The sequence below is a fragment of the Chamaea fasciata genome, unplaced genomic scaffold, assembly GCF_029207755.1.
Source record: "Chamaea fasciata isolate MVZ Bird 193981 ecotype frontalis unplaced genomic scaffold, bChaFas1.0.hap1 SCAF_4, whole genome shotgun sequence".
NCBI lineage: Eukaryota > Metazoa > Chordata > Aves > Passeriformes > Sylviidae > Chamaea > Chamaea fasciata.
In genome coordinates, this window is record NW_027094089.1 from 39,209,005 (window position 1) to 39,220,724 (window position 11,720).

The following is an 11,720-nucleotide window of genomic DNA, read 5'->3' on the forward strand; positions in this document are numbered from 1 at the left end:
GTGCCTTAGTTGTATGTGCTTCTGTTAGTGTTTCTATACCCTTCCTGAAAAGGTTTTTTTAGAGAACGGATGATAAAATACTGGAATCATCTGCCCAGGGACGCGGTGGAGTCACCATCCCTGGATGTGTTTAAGAAAAGATTAGATGTGGTACTCACTGCCATGATTTAGTTGAGGTGTTTGGGCTGGGTTGGACGCAATGATCTTAAAGGTCTCTTCCAACCTAGTGAATCTGTGATTCTGTGGTTCTGTGAATCTGTGATTCTGTGATTCTGATTACAGCTTTCTTCTTCTGTGTCTGTAATTTACCTAGCAAAAAATTTCATTTTTCTCTTTTTCTCTTTTTCTCTTTTTCTCTTTTTCTCTTTTTCTCTTTTTCTCTTTTTCTCTTTTTATCTTTTTTTTTTTTTTCTCTTTTTCTCTTTTAAAAGTTTCTCTCTTTCCTACATGAAAAAACTTTATACCAAGAAGGTCATTGGATATTTTCTGAGGATAAATCAGGGGCTCAACTGAGGAGAATCTTCGATGAAGAACATACCTTCATGAAAAGTACGGCTCTTCAAGGAGCCTCAAAGCCACCATTTTCTTTTGCCAAAGCAAATTTTCTCTGAGAGCATTCTGTGAGCAGCCACAGAGCTATGGTTATCCCTACAGAGTGGTGTTTGGATGCAGAGAAGTGCTCTGAAGCTCCCTGGCCTGTTTTCCCAGAAACCTTTCTGACCAGGTCGCTGTAGGGCCCCTTCTGTCCCCTCAGCTGCAGATGAAATGCAATGCAGGGAGCAGCATGGTCATGTAATCTGGGCACAGGCACAAGAAGGCTTGATTTTGCACATTCTCCTTTGCAAATGCAGTACTCCTTTTCCAGGCCTTTTTGGAAACATGTCCATTGCTGTGGCTGCAGTAGGAATTCCTGTGGGAGATGGCACTCCCAATAACATCCTAGACCTTCAGGGCCCTTGGCTGGTGAGGTTATGCAGGATCAAGAAAAGACAGTAAGAGAAGTGAGAGAAAGCAGCACCCAGAGACTTTATCAGGGATACAGGAATTTATTTCTTTTTTCTTTAATAAAGACTTACTGCAGCCCTGATACTACTGCTGATTGGGTGGCCTCTTGAGGGGCTGGGGAGAGTCCAGATGGCTGGCAGCCCTCCTCCTTGTGGAACGCTGAGGCCTCCTGGCCAAGGGGTCCCTACCCTGGCTAGGAGTGGAGGGGCTTTGGCTGTCACTGTGGGCAGAGGGAACTGCCACTTCTGCTGGCCCCAGATCCTCCTGCTCTGCCGGGGTGGGAGCAGAGGGGTGGAGGGTGTGGAGGACAGCTTCTGACATGGTGGGTTGGTGCTCCTCACTGGACCCTGCAGGGCTGCTGGCAGGGGCTGCCTGTGGGGCAAGATTATCCTCCTGAGGGATGGAGGAGATGGCCACAGTACTGTTGTCCTCCTCTCTGGCAGGTTCTTCTGCTACTGCCTCCTTCCCCAGATCCTCCTGCTCTGCAGGGGTGGGAGCAGATGGGTGGAGGGTGTGGAGGACAGCTTCCGATGTGCTGAGTTGGTGCTCCTCACTGGACCCTGCAGGGCTGCTGGCAGGGGTTGGGTGGGAAGCGGTAGTATCCGTCTGAAATCTGCTGCAGATGGACGCAGGATTATTCTCCAAGACAGCATGGGGGTGTAGCAGCCTTCAGGCCTCCTGTGTGCAGTTATTCACAATGATGCTGATGATGCCATGGATTAGAGGTTCTGTATGTTCCTCAAGGAAGTCCTGCAGCACATGGACCAAGACATTCCTAGCTGGACCACAGATGGACACAGCATGCAGGATGATGCTCTCTGCAATCCTTGCCATCCACCCCCTAGTTCCATACTTTGCCTCCAGCTCCTGATGCAGCCAAGGCACCACAGGGTCAAGGAGATGCTCTTCTCTCTGGAAAAGTTCTGCCCACACTCTAGGTGGGAGGCCACCCACGGGCTGTGTTCCTGTGCCCCCATGGTCTGCTGTGCATGGCATCCCCTGTGGAGCACATGAAGGGGACTCCACGAAGGGGCTGTTTTTAACCAGCTGTCCTAGAGTTATTCCTGTCCAGCTGCTGGCGTTTACTGACTCTTCAGAGCTTGTGAAGACACAGTCTATATAGCTGTCTGTCTGCACATAAAACCTGACAGCCTCGATCAGTTCTCTGCAGAGTGGGCACACTCTTTGCATCTCTGCCCAACGCATACTGCAGGCCAGGCAAAACTGATGGAGACAGGGCATCACGTAAGCAAGGTCATCTCGAGCATTGCGGCAGATGGGGCAGTTCCATTCTGTTTCTGTGGCCCTGTCTATGCCTTTTGGCAGTCTGGATTGAATTAAGAATGAGAAGATGCTCCCCATCACTGGGGATGGCACTCCCAAAAGATGTCACACACTACAAAATGGGGATACCATGGTCATGAGTTGTCCTGGGGAGGGGGAGGAAGAAATGCTCAGACCCCTCAAAAAGGACCCTTCCAGTTCCCCAAGCTTGAACTTTATTCTGTGGCCACCCTAGAGGGACATTTCCCTGCACAACTCATCCCTGCAATGCCCAGCTGCCTGAGCCCAGGGAAACACTATTGAGGGCCCCTGGATGGGCATTGAGGGCTCCTGGATGGGTATTGAGAGCTGCCAATAGCAGCATGCAGCACTGGAAGAGGGCTGACTTGACCCTCCAGACCTCATGGACATGTTCAGCAGGAGTCCAGGCATAATCCAGACTAGGCCAGGCTCTGGCGGCTTCCAAATATACACAGTAAGGGACACAAGGAGACAATCCAACAAGTAGATGTCACAGTCCACTGCCAGTCATCTGCTTCCACTACCCTGTTACATCACAATGGGATGTCCATCTCCATGATATTCAGACCAACACAGCAGTCAGAATTTGCTGTCCATGGGTGTCCCAGTAATCTCCCAGAGAGGAGGCCCCCAGCCCCTGGATTCTCCTCAGCTCTGCAAGTCCCATCAGAGTAGCAGTGGTGCTTTCTCAAGCAGACAGGACAATGGAAGAAGTTCTGAAAAAACACCAGAGTCATGCTTATAGAGGAGTCATGAGTGAAAGATTGGCTAGGCATTCCTCATGCAAGATGAGGAAAACTCTAATAATGCCTAGTACAGTATCTGCTTACCATTAAAGGGGCTTTGATGCCAGAAGTGGAAGTCTCTGGTGATGGGTGTGTGATTGCCAGGAGGGCTCTTGAAAAGTCAGACAGTAAAGTTTCCTTAATGCAGTTAGAGTTCAGTTTAAGCAGGGGAAGAAAGAAACCCCTATGATGTAAAACCCCTATTAATATAAAAATGAGTATTTTAAGAGGAGAGGAGGAAGAAAGGAAAAGATACAGCAGATCATGGATGGAAAAAGTAAGTAATACCGAAAGCACTCTTCATATGAACACTACTGGTATATTCCCAGTGAATATAAATGAATATAAATATATAAATGAAAAAAACCAAAATGAAACGAAAGCAAAACCAAACCCAAACCCAACCAAAATGAAAAAACCCAAAACACAGAAAAAAAGGTTTTTACACAATATTCTTTGAAACTTCAGAAACTGTTTTCAGACAAATTCATTTTATATAGTGGTTGATACTCTTTAGAGAGCAGGAAAAAAATATTAAAGGCAGTTGAAGAAGGAAAGGAAAAGCCATATTAAGCATGTAAGTAATAAGTAAATTTTTTTCTGATATGTCTTCAAAATATTTACCACAGGTAAATCTGAACACAGAGAATGAAAGTGTATGAGATACACTGGAAAAATTGTAGCTTTGTGACCTGTTTTTTTAAGAAGGAGCAAATACCTTAACTAAACAGACATGACCGCCATGCTGCATCCTCATGGCCATTGACCCTTGTTGGCTTTACTGATTAAGTGGGCTGCTGTGAGCCCTCAGGTTATACAGGTATATAAAACTATGTAGCTTTCAATTAGACTTCTAAAATCTTCTACAAATCCATTTCTCACATCCAGGGTTGTAAGAGCCTGAACAAGAGTTCTGGTCTCCAGGCGGCTCTTTAAAGGTGCTGTTTATTTCATAGATTGAAGTCACAGCAGTCATGGGTCATGGGTAACAGAGCCAAGCCTATAGCTGTCAGCTTCAGCTTATAGGCAAAACCTGAAGCCCCTTTAGTTCTGATTACAATGCATTATATAGTTTTCTTTACTGAGCATCTTAATACATAAAAACCAATCAGCATCATACACAATACTTTTACCTATAGCCTATCACAACTACTATTATTATCTTATTATGGTTAGTACTATCCAATCACATTGAGTTAGTATGTTACAGTTTAAGCTTAAAGTTGTTTTTCTCTTTTCTTGCAGTGGAAAATTCTTACACCTTTTTTCTACTTGGTAAAAACATATTTTTGTTTGCCTAGGTTTTTCTCTTGTTAAAAACATGGTTTTGTTTGTAGACAACTTAGCCTTTGCTCTTAACCATACAAATTTTCTTCCAACTCATCCTTTGTTCAGTAACAACTAACTCAGCAACCCCTAACTTAAACATTTTTTTATTCTTCTATATCAAAACTTGCTTCTATCTCTATTCCGCTTTTGGGTTCTACATTCAGAAAGCCTTCTGCTAAGCATCCATATCTTTAAAACTTTCCTGTAAACTTTCATCTATCCCAACACAGGGTCACTCTGGTAGAGACTCCTGAGCCATCTGTAGATGCAACTCAGCCCACAGGCCCTGGATGGCAAGAATGTGTTCCCAGAGGAGGTAAGCTCACCTGGCCAATAGCCTTACACAGGCTAGATGGGAGCAAACTTACAGCCCAGAGGTTAGCTGTCACTATCACCTCTGGAAAATCTAAGTGTCAGAAAGCAGAGGACAGAGTGACCCACTCCAAAGCCCAGCTCTGCAGTGATATCAACTGACCTTGTGCTCTCTGCTGGCCCTGGCAAGAAAAGGCATCTTTGAGTGCAAAGGCTCTCATGCTTAGCCTGAACTCCATACGAGTGTGACGCTTTAAGAAGCTTAAACTCTTGCTGGAGCAGATGAAGTATTTATCAGTAGAGTTTTTTTTTTTTTTTTTAATTAAAAATGTAGTTTTCTGGTAAATCACACAGAATTACAAGAATCATCAAGGTTGGAAGAGACTTTCGAGATCATCTAGTCTAATCATCAACAAAGCACTACTATAATCACTCCTACACCATATCCCCAAGTGCCACATCCAGATGCCTCTTGAATGCTTCGAGAGGTGACTCCATGACCTTGCTGGGCAACTTATTCCAATGCCTGAGCCCTCTTTCAGTAAAAAGAAATTTTCTAATATCTAAGTTGAACCTCCCCTGGTGCAACTTAAGGCCATTTCTTCTAGTCCTTTTGCTTGAGACATGGCAGAAGAGAACATCCCTTATATCAGGGCTTTTCTCAGGAATTACTCCTGTGCCTTACCAGAGCATCAGGGAGGTAGCAGACTTTCCTGTGGAATGGGTCCAGTTGGCATATTGGGCCCTTCTTTTCCCTGAGAAGGAAGTCACCCACAACAATTTGTTTTGCACTTCCTCTGGAGGAAAAAGGAATTTTGTTTCAGCATCAAAATACTTGGGACAATCCAAATAAATGTTTAATTTTGGATGGGAAAAACCTTAGTCTTAGCCTTCCCAGGTGTTTCCTATTATGGGGTGTTTCTGAGGGAAAGTTCCCACTTCCAAATGGGTATGACAGATATAGTCACGCACTTCATTCCAAAGTCGTGTATTTCAATACTTGCCAAACAAATTTGATTACAAATTTTCCTTTTGAGATGAACATGCAGTCTTGATGCTAATCAGACATTGAAATCCTACTTAACTGCTGTATAAAACATTCTAAATTCCTGCTGATCAGAATGAAAGTTCAGTACAATCTAGCTTTTTCATATTTGGTTTTAATCTTGGGCTCAGTTGTTCAGTGATGTAAAGTAGCTTTACTTTCTCCCAGAAACATTTTTTTAAAATCCCCAAATCCAACCCCAAAAATCTTTTTAATTTAAGGTAATTTTTCTATATCTATGATCTGTATATATTGACTTTTGCTTTGGCTGATTTTGATGTAAATTGTTAAAATTTGTTTTGTAGAACAATGTTGTGCATAAAAAGACATCTCCCTGTTTATACAAATGGTAGAACTTTAATCCCAGTCTAAGTAAACTCTAGTTTATGCCCTTCTGTTGGGAGCCATGTAATAGCAGAACAATGAATTACAGGGTTTTTTGTGGTTTTTCTTTACTAGGCAGGTAAGGAACAACTGATGTTAGCAACTAGAAAGTAATTAGAGAGAACAGCAATAATTTAGGAGCTTATGAAAAACAGATTTTCAGCCTTCAGCTTCAAAAATTTAGATGTTGTAAGTGGAAGCCGTTTACCAGTTCAGGGCAGTTACCTCCACAGAATTTGTGAGGGACTGGATTTTACATTTTCAAAGACTAGTATACAACTCTATTTACACTAGTAGGATGCAAATCCTAAATCTCAAGAAATTTTGTGATCTGGAAAGCTGAGGACAAGAGCAAATTCTGAATCAATACTCCATGCTTTAAGACAGTGGTTCTTTCTAACATCTTCCAGTGAGTCCTGGATGTTCCCTTTTTTTCCCTATTTCTTGTTCACAGGAATAGAGATCATGCTACTGATTTCCACTTGAACATTGAGACATTGACTGTAACCCTTTCAATGCAGCCATCCAGCCAATTACTAATCACTTGACTACTTCATTCATTAGACTCATCTGTCTTCAGTTTAGGTGGAAGAATACTGCTGAAGACTTTCAATAGCTTAACAAAAGACCAGGTAGATGGTTTCTGGGACTTTTCCCTTTTCCACTGTTGCAGTCATTGCATTGTAGAAGGCCACTGGGTTAGCCAGATAGGATAAGATGTCAGGAGACCTTATCTCTCCCTACAACTGAAAGGAGATCGTAGCAAGGTGGGACTGGGTTCTTCTCCCAGGCTACCAGTGACAGGGCAAGAGGACATAGCATCAAGCTGTACCAGGGTAAGTTCAGGTTGAACATCAGGAAGAACTTCTTCATGGAAATGGTTGTTAAACATAGGAACAGACTGCCCATGGAGATTGTGGAGTCACCATCCCTGCAGGTGTTCAAGAAACAGCTGGATGTGGCACTTGGTGCTATGGTCTAGTTGCAAGGGGGTCATTGGTCAACAGCTGGTCCTTTATTTTTCTCCTAGCACCATGCATCTACAGGGGGGAGCATCCCATGATGTCATCATTGAGTGATAAGGTGATATCCCAAGTGTCAGGTTGTAACGTCATTGGGGGATGGATTGTAACATCACATCACTCGCTAATTGTATTTGTGCACTGGCAGAACCTGAGCCGATTTGGCTCCAGGCTTGACTCCTGCTGAGCATCGTCTGGAGGGTCTAGCCAGGCTTTTTGCAGTGCTGGGTGCTACACTGGGGGCTGCCTTTGGCAGCTCTTGGAGCCATCAGTACTGGTTCCCTGGTCCTGCCTGGCTTAGTCACCTGAGCACCACAGGTGTTTGCAGCAGTGAACATTGGCTGTGCAGGAAAACATCCCCCTAGAGTGGGGCGGGTGATTGGGCTCAGGCACCCAAGATGGTGTCCTTGACAGGGCTGGGCATTTCTTCTTCCCTTCCCTGGGACAGTCAGGAAGGTTCTCAATGTCTTGGTTTGAAAAGACAGATATCTGCCAGGGAAAGCTGGACTTTCCCTTGGAATGGAGAATGTAAACACACACCCCGGCCCCCCCCCCCCCCCCCCCCCCCGCCTTTTTTTCCAATTATATATTTGCAGTTAGAGGCTTTCAGGCAAAGATCTGGGGATAGGAAATAGCAATTCTTTACTAGTAACAAAGTAAGATCTAGTATAACAAAGCAGACAAAAACAACAACTATAGTATTAATAACAAAACAGTTCCAAGAACCTTGAGGGCTTTGCTTCACAAAAAAAAACCCAGGGCAGTTTTGTTCTCAGTGCCCCTGCAGGATCCTCAGAGCACCAAGCTGGAAACAGTGGAAAAGTCCTGGGCTGACAGCTGAACGGCAGGATGTTCCTGGCACACAGGGGCAGGGTGTTGCAGCAGGGCAAGGAGTGCAGGGTCACACTGTAGCAAAAAAAGAGCAGCGTGGGGGTGGAGCAGGGCTGGCCCAGCTCCAGCAGGGCAGGCGGAGAAGCTCAGAATTCCAGGGCAGGGGAGCAGATGATGGCAGACCTCCCAGGCCTGGATCCCTCCAGTGACGGTGAACTCCTCCTGCAGCAAGCAGCAGCCCGAGCCCTTCTCTCTCCCTGAACGCCGAAAAACAGAGCCTGAAGCTGCCTCCAGCTCCATCCTTTACCTGCCCCAAAACTTGCGTTATCTCCCCCTCCGAGCTTTGGCCACTTCTTTGTTTTGGTAAGGTACCCTTAAGTACCCAGCACTTAATCTCCTTAATAATTTATGGGGAAAAATTCTTTAGAGTAAAAAAGGATCAAACCTAATCCCCAATACTCACATAATTCGTACACTGCTCTGCATGACACCAACAAGGGGGAGCAGCTTCTGGTCCTCACCTCTCCCCAGTATGCTGCAGGGCATAGAAATGGCCATGGAAACAAAGTGGAGTTGCCCTATCTGCCAAGACACTCAGAATGATACATCTTCTGCTCTGCCTTGTCACCGCCAGTTCTGCCTGGGCTGCATCCTCATATGGGCACTGAGAAATCCATCGTGCCCACTCTGCAGAGTGGTAAGATCTTTCAGGTTCTCTGAGCAGAATGAATGGGACTATCTACAGTATGCTATTACTCTCTCCAGAGGTCACCAGAAGGAGCCAGGCAGGAGGAGCTCCTGGATAGTTGACAGTATCCCCAGTGATAGAGGAAATGGCTGCCATTACCCTGTGGTGTCTCCTCCATCTTCTCCACGGGAGACACTATCCTGTGGTGTCACCTCCATCTTCTCCATAGGAGACACTATCCCCACCTCAGCAGGCATGGGTGACATTCTGCCTGAGGTATGGGCAGAACTTTTCCAACAACAACAGCATCTCCTGGACCCCGTGCTGCCCTGTCTGTGACAAAGGCTGCAGAGAATATCCTGGGGCAGGTGGTGGCTGGTCCAGGCTGCAGAGAGAAGCATCCTGAATGATCTCTGTGTCTGTGGTCTGGATGTGGAGACCTTGGTCCTGAGGCTGCAGAACAGCCTCGGGGAAGGCATGGCACAGCTGGTTCATGGCCTCATCAGTGTCATTGTGGGCCAATGCAACAAGGAAGCCGAGAGACTGCTGCACTTCCATGCTGATTAGGAGGAAACCCACAGACCTTCAGCCAGCATCAGGTCTGCCAGCTTCAGCAGCTCCAGCAGCTCCTATGAGGGGATTTCTGCCAGCAGCCCTTCAAGCTCCAATGTGGAGGAGGAAGCTGGTACATCAGAGGCTGCCCTCCATGGAAGTTGCAGTTCCCCACCAGCTGTGCCTGCCCCCACAGAGTGCAACCAACCCCAGGAAGAGCCAGGGAGGGCAGTGGTGGCAGGTCCCTCTGCCCAGGGCTGTAGCCACAGCCCCTCCACTCCCAGCCAGGTCAGGACCTGCTCACCCAGGAGGCCCTGGCACACTCAAAAGACACAGGCCCCTAGTCCCCAGTCTTTTCAGTCCAACAAGAGGCCAAGGCAGGGACCTGCCTGAGTCCTGCAGCCTTTCAGGGACTCTTATTGTCACTTCAGATGAAGTGATGAAGCCTGGGGCCACTGAAATCCACAGCATCTTCAGGAATCAGCCTCACCTAAGGCAATTTACAGGGGAACACTCTAAAATGAGTTCCCCCCCCTTTGTTTTAACCAATCCCTTTCCACCAATACAGAGAAACTAAATACAAATGGATATAAGTGAAAGACTAGCAGCTTACTAACAAGCAAAATTGAAACAGACAAAAATCCCCAGTAAATAATCACTAGATACAGAACTGCTAAATCTCACAAATCCCCCACAGAAAAAGAAGAAACCCAAAATGGTGGAAATACCCCTTCCAAGATGGCACCAGCCACAGGGAGACAAAGGGAAACTGGCATTTGACCCTCCCCTCAATACAGCAGCCTTCATAGGTGGCTATGTGGTCTGAGAGACAAGGGGAAAGGGTGGCAGCAAACCCTACCAGTAAGGCTGGAGCTTACAGAACAGTTCTAGTTGCAGAGAAGAGCCAGCATGCCTAGGTCAGCACTGCCAACAGCCACTTCTGCCTGCCACCTGCCAGACTCCACCAGTGCTGGCACTGCTGTCCCCTGCACTGTGGCTGGAGGGGAAGAGACTGTCTGTCGGCATTGACGTGGGGTGGCCTGGCCCCCAGACTGTTCAAGATTCACCATAGTGTTTGAAAAGGTCACTATGAAACAGTTTCTGAGTGGGAGATGCAGCTTTGCCAAGTTGCTACTGTTGCAAGCCCAGAAAAACCCACCCTAAACATCTGTCTGCCTTTGACAAAATGACATCAGGCAAAAGAGGGACCGAAAGGGAAGCCTCTGCCCAGTCTACCGCAGCTCTAAGGCAAAAGCCAAGAAACAAGTGAGGCAAGAGGCAAGAGAGTGGGCCAAAGGCCAAAACGGGCAGTCTGCCTGGGTACTCCAAGCTTGTTAAAGGGAGCAGCATGAGCTGCACCTGCCCTGTGATTTTGGGTCGACCTGTGTCGCTGGGCCTTAAACACACAGTAACAGTATCTGGGCACAGATATGGATAGATATGGAATACAATAAGCTTTTTGGTGTCCCAGGCACCTTCCCAGGTCTTGCTTACAGAAGGTGACTGGGGGCAGTCCTCCAGGCACCAGAGGTCCAAGTAAATGAATAAATGTCCAACCCCCAGCAACTGAGAGAGTTGGACATACTGAAACATGAGCTCATTTGAAAATCTAGTTCCAGGTACAATCTGCCTTGTCAAAGGAATGTTTGGAACAAGAATCAAAAAAACTATGGAAAAATTAGGTTCTGACAAAATTCTCAGTTCTTGCAACTTTAATTACTAATTAGAATAACCCACATTATGTTCTTGGACACAATCCACTGGAAGTAACATATTCCTCTGCTGCATTAGAAATGAGTGACAATGTGCCCCATGCCCAGAGCAGTGGTATGGGAAGAGAGAACATAACTAGTTAATAGCATAGTTAACGTAACCTTTTAAACTTTTATAAAGTGGCTGATCATTTTGTAATATCAGTCTAATTATTGAACAGCAAGGAGTTCACATAGGTGGAAAAATGGACAAGAATGAGTAGTTCTATAATATCTTTTTCCTCCTCTCAGAATCTTTGTAGGAGCATTCATGGATGGCAGGGAGAAGGAACTCTGCTGATCTGAGATATTCTATAATACGTGGTTTTATTGCAAGGGTCGTGGGTAAAAAGGGCTTTGCCTTCAGTCACCAGCCTCAGCTAAAGGGAAGTCCCAAAGAGAGAGGGAGAAAGAACAAGAGGGAGTTAAGTAAGAGTTAAGAGAGAAGGGAGCGAGGGAGCAAGGTGGCAGGAGTCAGAGAGCAGGGGGAAGAGAGCAGAGGTAAGAGAGCAGGGATAAGAGTGCCAAAAGAGAGAGTGAGAGTAGGGGGAAGAGGAGAGGGAGGTCCTTGTTACAATACGTTATATCTCCTTTTGTGATGAATATTCTAATTTACAGTTACCAAACAATACAAGACACAAAATCCTATAGAATCTACATATGGCCAAAAAGAACTACTAGATTACCATTCTGTGTTATATTTTAAACTCT